Genomic DNA, 8,769 nt, shown 5'->3' on the forward strand with positions numbered 1-8,769 from the left:
CACATACACAGGAGAACACGTACAGATCTCACCATCACACATACATAAAATTTTAAGTCCTGAGCTACTAGCCAGGCCTCAAGGGTTACTCGTCACCAGTGCCCCACTCAATCCCTACCCTGCCCCGCCCAACCCTGCCCCGCCCCTAAACATGCCCTCATAAGTTATCTCATGAAATAACACTTAAATGTTTTATGCAAAAATAAGTAATACGTAAAGATCTCACCATCACACCTATATAGGAGAACACATAGAGATCTCACCATCACACATACACAGGAGAACATGTAGACGGAGATCAATGTATCTCCGCAATGCTCCAATACACAGGAAAGTCCTTGGAAGTTAGTATAGTCTCTGTCTCTTATTCTATAAATTCATAGACTACAAGTATGGTCCATACCATAACACTGCAATTTATTGTAAAACCTATATGGAAAAAAGTAAATATGCTTACTCTACCTTTGGCTTCTGCACTGCGGGGGGATGACGTTTCGCTCCTTCCGGCAATATTCCAGAGAATGCTGAGGATTCAAAATGTCACAAGAAGCTCCTCCAGCACAGCGCAGAAGAGTTTTCTCATGAGATTTGGTTACTCAGCACTCCCTAGGATCTCGCCAGGGGAACCGTATCTAGGCCCCACATGGAAGTCGGGAGTTTGACCCCATACACACTATTATATTTTTTGCAGATTTTTGTCTTCAGATTTACCAAAACCATACAATATGAGGTCAAAACTTAGGAGTTTCAATTAGTATGCAATCAGGCAGGCCCTTGCACTACATGGTTTTGGTAAATCTGAAAACAAAAATCTGCAGAAAATATAATAGTGTGTATGGGGTCTAAGGTAAGTATAGATAAAGTGATTGTAAAGTCTCCTTTTTAAAAAAAACAAAAAAAATGTTATACTTACCTGCCCTGTGCAGTTTTGCATAGAGTAGCCCGGATCCTCCTCTTCTCGGGTACCTCTTCTGTGCTCCTGGCCCCTCCCTCCTGTTGAGTGCCCCCACAGCAAGCAGCTTGCTATGGGGCACCCAGGCCGAGTCACAGCTCCCTGTGTCCATTCAGACACAGAGCCGTGACCTGACCACGCCCCCTCTCTCTCCTGATTGGCTGTCAGAATTTGACTGACAGCAATGGGAGCCAATCACGCCATGCTGCTGTCTTAGCCAATGAGGGGGGGAGTCCTGAGCAACTGAGTAGACATGTGCAGAATGAAAAAATTTGTTTTGCTTCGATTTGTTATTTACATTAATTTGTTTAGTTCAATGAGTTTTATTCGTTTTCGAATTTCGAATCGATTTTCAAATTTGCAAAACTATTCGAATTCAAAAACGTTTCGATTTCCAAAAATAATAGAATAGAAAACAAAGGAATATAATAGAAAAAAAAAATTCTATTCTATTCCTTTATTTTCTATTCTTTTTTATTCTCTTTGGAAATTGGAAAACTATTCGAATTAAAAAAATATTCCAAAAGTTTTCGTTATTTTGGATTCGTTTAAATTCGGTACTTTTCTAATTCAAACATTTGGATACAGCCGAATTTCTGAATAACAAAAATTTGTCCGAATTTTATTTCGTAACGAAACAAACCGCACATGTCTACAGCTGAGACACTCCTGCAACATCGCTGGATAAAGATGGGCTCAGGTAGGTATTGGGGGGCTGAAGGGGGCTGCTACACACACAGAAGGTTTATATAGAATGCATTAAGATAAAAATAAACCTTCTGACTTTACAACTACTTTAATAACTTCTCAACTGCTTTCTTTTATATTGCAGTATTGTGGGGGAGGGGGAGCAAAATAACGAAATTGCTAATAACGTTATGCTGAAAATAACAACAATTTTAGTGATCACAATACACACACCTTTTAAGATATGTGGAAGAGAACTCATTTTTACCTCTTTTTATAGGAACTGAGATGTGAAGACTACATGATGGCAGCAAGCAGGAGACAAGTCCCCGCACCAGTGGCGGTTGCAAGTTCGTTTCCCGCACCAGTGGCGACTGCAAGTTTGTTATCTGCACCAGTGGCGGCTGCAAGTTCGTTACCCGCACCAGTGGCGACTGCAAGTTCCTTATCTGCAACAGTGGCGGCTGCAAGTTCCTTATCTGCACCAGTGGCGGCTGCAAGTTCCTTATCTGCACCAGTGGCGGATGCAAGTTCCTTATCTGCACCAGTGGCGGCTGCAAGTTCCTTATCTGCACCAGTGGCGGCTGCAAGTTCCTTATCTGCACCAGTGGCGGCTGCAAGTTCGTTATCTGCACCAGTGGCGGTTGCAAGTTCATTACCCGCACCAGTGGCGGCTGCTACTCAGACTTCCACCACAACAGAAGTAGACACATCTGACCAGTCCTCCAAGGGACCAGGTGCGGCTGCAAGTCAGATCCCTGCTCCAGTGGCAGTTGCCAGCAAAAGTCCCGGGTGTTTCAGAATAAAGAGATTCAACAACGCCGTCCATCAATGCAGCAAAAGGACAAAGCATCCTTGGCGAGGAATGTCTTCTAAAGTGAGTATAGTCCCCAACTCTCATTTTTTGAATAGATGGACTACAAGTATATTCCATACCATAACATAGCTCCCAACTGTCCCTGATTTCAAGGGACGGTCCCTGATTTGGAAGAAAGTCCCTCTGTCTCTCTTTCCTCCTCATTTGTCCCTCATTTTGGTCTGATCTATATAGTTGTATTTAAAATGCACTCTTTATCTTTCAAAAAGTATTTCCCAGTGCTAAACCTTTCATCCAATTTCTAGAAAGTTGGGAGGTATGCCATAACACTGCAATGCATTCCCTTCAAGGGACCCTGCTATACCACCGCAGGTCCCCACACCATTCCTACAACTGGAGGGACTTCCCATCATGTAGAGATCTCACCATCACTCATACTATATACTGTACAGGAGAACATATAGTAATGTAATTATTTCTCCCCTACTTTTTTTTATATTGCACTACTGTGGGGGAGGGGGAGCAAAATAAATAAATGGATTTTGCGTTAGGCTGAAAATAACAATTTTATTGATTACAATACACACACACCTTTCATGATAAGTGCTAATTTTAGACAAAGTGATTGTAAAGTCTCCTTTTTAAAAAAACAAACAAAAAAAAAATGTTATACTTACCTGCCCTGTGCAGTTGGTTTTGCATAGAGTGACCCGGATCCTCCTCTTCTCGGGTCCCTCTTCTGTAATCCTGGCCCCTCCCTCCTGTTGATTGCCCCCACAGCAAGCAGCTTTTCATTCAGACACAGAGCCGTGACCTGACCCCACCCCCTCTCTCTCCTGATTGGCTGACTGAATTTGACTTACAGCAATGTCGTGCTATGCTGCTGTCTTAGCCAATGAGGAGGGGAGTCCTGAGCAGCTGAGTAGACATGTGCAGAATGAAAAAAATTGTTTTGCTTCGATTCGTTATTTACATAAATTTGTTTAGTTCAATGAGTTTCATTCGTTTTGTTTTTATTCGTTTTCGAATTTCAAATCGATTTTCAAATTTGCAAAACTATTCGAATTCAAAAACGTTTCGATTTCCAAAAGTAATAAAATAGAATAGAAAACAAATGAATAGAATAGAATTTTTAAAAAATTTTCTATTCTATTCCTTTATTTTCTATTCTATTTTATTCTCTTTGGAAATTGGAAAACTATTCGAATTAAAAAAATATTTAAAAAGTTTTCGTTATTTCGGATTCGTTTAAATTTGGTACTTTTCTAATTCGAATTTTATTTCGTAACGAAACGAACCGCACATGTCTACAGCTGAGACACTCCTGCAACATTGCTGGATAAAGATGGGCTCAGGTAAGTACACAGAGAAGGTTTATATAGAATGCATTAAGATAAAAAAAACCTTCTGACTTTACAACTCCTTTAATAACTTCTCCCCTGCTTTTTTTTATATTGCAGTATTGTGGGGGAGGGGAAGCAAAATAAAGAAATGGACCTTGCGTTATGCTTAAAATAACAACAATTCTAGTGATCACAATTTTACCTCTTTTTATAGGAACTGAGATATGAAGACTACATGATGGCAGCAAGCAGGAGACAAGTCCCCGCACCAGTGGCAGCTGCAAGTTCGTTACCTGCACCAGTGGCGGCTGCTACTCAGACTTCCACCACAACAGAAGTAGACATATCTGACCAGTCCTCCCAGGGACCAGGTGCGGCTGCAAGTCAGATCCCCGCACCAATGGCGGCTGCCACCAAAAGTCCCGGGCGTTTCAGAATAAAGAGATCCAACGACGCCGTCCATTAATGCAGCAAAAGGACAAAGAGTCCTTGGCGAGGAATATCTTCTAAAGTGAGTATAGTCCCCGACTCTCATTTTTTGAATAGATGGACTGCAAGTATATTCCATACCATAACATAGCTCCCAACTGTCCCTGATTTCAAGGCATGGTCCCTGATTTGGAAGAAAGTCCCTCTGTCTCTCTTTCCTCCTCATTTGTCCCTCATTTTGGTTTGATCTATATAATTGTATTTAAAATGCACTATTTATCTTTCAAAAAGTATTTCCCAGTGCTAAACCTTTCATCCAATTTTTAATTTGCTGTATTTGTAAATTCCAAAGGCCAATATAAAAGAATAGTAGTGGTAAAAAAGCACTTGTGGGTTTAACCAATCATATTTTTATACAATTCTCTTTTAAGGAGGGCGTGGCAGGGGGTGTGTCCTATGCCTACATACTTTTGCTAATAGGTGTCCCTCATTTCCATCTCAGAAAGTTGGGAGGTATGCCATAACACTGCAATGCAATCCCTCCAAGGGACCCTGCTATACCACGGCAGGTCCCCACACCATTCCTACAACTGGAGGGACTTCCCATCATGTAGAGATCTCACCATCACTCATACTATTGTAGCGCACTACCCCCGTAGGAGCTGCTGGGTAATTCATTCTTTTCTGTAGTGTGGTTCCATTACCCCCTTCCCTTCATAGATTGACACAGCAGACATTCCAGAACATTTAAACATTTAACTTTATTCTTTTCTGGCACTCATTGTGGTACTGCATTACAGAGTCACTCTGAATAACTCTTACAGACTTGGCATTAAGTGAAGCAAATACTGTGAATACATAGCCCAGATCATGTAGAGCCACTGTGAATAACTCTTAATCTGCACTTGCTTCCAATTACACTTTCCTTCCTCCTGTTTGTTGCTATTTCCTGACCGTACAGCACTTCCAAGTATACCCAAAGAACGTTACTCTGAATAAAGTTTTTTGGGCTGACTGATTGGATTTCTCCCCAGGTATTAATTCTTTAAGGCCCAACTCCCTTTGCACAGACTTCTGTATTGATCCGCACACCAATGCTCTTTGCGAGGTATTGATTTTCTAAGGCCGAAGATCTGTACCTCCTCCTCCAAGACCCGCACTTTAACACCTTTAAGTCTCTTATGCCGCGTACACACGGTCGGACTTTTCGTCTACAAAAGTCCGACAGCCTGTCCGACAGACTTCCGACGTACCTTCGGCGGACTTGCGGCAGACTTTCTTACGAACGGACTTACACACACACGACCACACAAAAGTACGACAGTCTAGTACGCGGTGACGTACACCAAGTCCGACGAGACTATAAAACGGAAGTTCAATAGCCCGTACGACACCCTTTGGGCTCCTTCTGCTAATCTCGTGTTTATCTCGTGTTAGTAGAAGTTTGGTGAGAGACGATTCGCGCTTGTGAGACTCGTATTTTTCAGTTCGTTTTAACTGTTGTTCAGTCTGTGCTTGTGAGGTTTGTATCTGCTTTTCAGTGCGTTTGGTCAGTTGGCATTGAGAAATCTTTGTTTTATTGGCCGCTCGTTCCTGATTTTCAGGTCGTTCTTCACAGGCCTTGCTGTTCTTCAGTGCGTTCTGTTTAGTGCGTTCTGACCAGCCGACCGTTTTGAAGCCATGTTACCTGTACGTACTCGTCGTAGAGCTCGTGCATTGTATGTGCTTGGTGCTGTAGTTTATTCTTCAGCCCAAGACCAGTCCATGAACAGGGCGAGGAGGAGTTCATGGACCAAGAATTGGTTGCTTCAGCGTGACCAGTTCTGTCACATGCCTTTGCTCCGTGAGATCCGTGAGAATAATCCTGAGGATTTCAGGAACTTTCTCCGGATGACGGACCCCGTTTTTGACCGTTTGTTGGCTTTGCTGACCCCCTATATCAGCAGGCAGGATACCTGCATGAGGCAAGCCATCACTCCGGAGCAGAGGCTGGTCGCTACCTTGCGGTATTTGGCCACAGGGAGAAGCCTGCAGGACCTTAAGTTCTCGACAGGCATCTCCCCCCAGGCTCTGGGGATCATTATCCCAGAGACCTGTTCTGCCATCATACAGGTCCTGCAGAAGGACTATATTAAGGTAAGATATTTTTCTTTTATTAGCATCACATGTTCTTTTATGTAATCTTTGATAATATAATGTATTTCTTGCTTCAAACACTACTTACCATCATTGCAATATAGTGTGAATGTCCCCTTTTTATCCTCACACATGCTGGATTTTTTTCCTGTTATTTTTTGTCATGCATGTATATTTTCCTTCAATAACCTTCCCAGCATGAAGTGATGGGAACATATCCACCTAGTCTACTCATTTGGAATGTATTTTGTTTGAGTGTATTTAGTGTGCTGCTAATGAGCAATTATCTAGATTTCACAACCCCACCCCCCCCCCCCACCTAAACTCACTCCAAATAGTGTGCTGCTAATGAGCAATTATCTAGATTTCACAACCCCACCCCCCCCCCCCACCTAAACTCACTCCAAATAGTGTGCTGCTAATGAGCAATTATCTAGATTTCACAACCCCACCCCCCCCCCCCCCCCACCTAAACTCACTCCAAATAGTTTGCTGCTAATGAGCAATTATCTTGATTTCACAACCCCACCCCCCCCCCCACCTAAACTCACTCCAAATAGTTTGCTGCTAATGAGCAATTATCTTGATTTCACAACCCCACCCCCCCCCCCCCCCACCTAAACTCACTCCAAATAGTTTGCTGCTAATGAGCAATTATCTTGATTTCACAACCCCACCCCCCCCCCCCACCTAAACTCACTCCAAATAGTGTGCTGCTAATGAGCAATTATCTAGATTTCACAACCCCCCCACCCCCACCCTCGTTAAAATTTGCTGGAATGTTCTGTGGTGTTGATTTGTCTAAAGCAAATATATGTTGCACTTTGCAAAATGCATGTGCACTCTACAAGTGCATTTGTTCCAGTGCTTTAGTAAATGAGCAGAAGCTCTGCTGATTTCCATCATCAAATCATATGCAAGCCTCAAAGTGTTTTCATTAATTGCCCTTGCATGTGATTGTGTACTCCTTGCAACATGAATGCCTTTTTACATTACCTCATTTACTGTAAGCTGGTTAGCAACTGCACCTGCAGAGTGCGACAACTGCAGTCTTGTAGCCTTTTTAGTCCCTAAATTCCTGCGTGTCCTAAAAGTAATTTTTTTTAGGGATTTCACAACCCCCTAAAATGTAATCAATGTTCCATCAGAGGGGTTGAGCAATCTGATAAGTGTGCCTTTCCATATTAGTTATTCCAGAACAATTAAATTATTGAATGTTATACTGATGCTGGGGAATAATGTTTTTAATTGTCTAATTTTCTTGCAATGTTAGCTTCCAAATTAATTGATTTTGGTTTTCTTGTTTGATTTCCCAGTTTCCTTCAACGCCACAGGAATGGCAGACTGTGGCATCCCATTTTGCCAGCCGTTGGGACTTTCCCAATTGTGGAGGGGCTATAGATGGGAAACATGTCCACATTGTGCCACCACCCCATTCGGGGTCATATTATTTTAATTATAAGGGGTTCCACAGTATTGTTTTAATGGCGGTGGTGTCGGCACACTATGATTTTTTATATGTGGACGTGGGGAAGAATGGCCGGATGTCGGATGGAGGAGTATTTGCCCAGACGGAGTTCTGCCAGCGTCTCCAGAGTGGTGGCCTGGGATTGCCACCTGATGAGGATAACGTGGAAGGACTCCCCTTTGTCTTCATTGCCGATGAAGCCTTCGCTCTCAGCAAGCACCTCATGAGGCCATTCCCCCAAAGAACACTCACCCCGGAGAGGAGGGTTTTTAATTACCGGCTGGCCAGAGCTAGAAGAGTGGTTGAGAATGCGTTTGGAATTCTGGCCAGCCGGTTCCGCCTGTTTCAAACAGCCATTAATTTGGCGGAATACAAACTTAATTTTATCGTTTTATCGTGCTGCATTCTGCACAACTTTTTAAATAAGCATTCTACAAATTATATAGGCACAGTTGGGCCTGAGGCCGGACAAATAGAAGCCAACCTTACAGGCCTGGATACTGTCCGTACTGGCTTGGCCCCCCAAAGTGCCCGTCAAGTTAGACAGCAATATGTTAATTATTTTATGGGTAGGGGGGCCATTGCAATGGGCCAGGATATATAATTTTTGACAATAAAAAAATTATTGATGAAATCTTGCATTATATTTATTGCTTGCCTTTCTTTTGGGCTGTCTCCTAGGTTATGGTCGAGCAGTTGTAGTGCCAACTGTATTGTAATTTTAAATGTCTAAATAAGCTCCATTGCCACTGTAAACAACTTTTTTACAATTATAACTAAAATGATACTGAGCCTTGAAATAACAAACCACACATTTATTTAATTCCTATAAGGAGATGTTTTTATTAATGGTTGTTATGCATTCAGTTCTGCATTTAGTATAAAATGTTCCTTGACAAAAATAGAATGATATCTTAATAATGTAGCAAAATATAAT

The sequence above is a fragment of the Aquarana catesbeiana genome, linkage group LG08 (genome assembly GCF_042186555.1).
Source record: "Aquarana catesbeiana isolate 2022-GZ linkage group LG08, ASM4218655v1, whole genome shotgun sequence".
Classification (NCBI taxonomy): domain Eukaryota; kingdom Metazoa; phylum Chordata; class Amphibia; order Anura; family Ranidae; genus Aquarana; species Aquarana catesbeiana.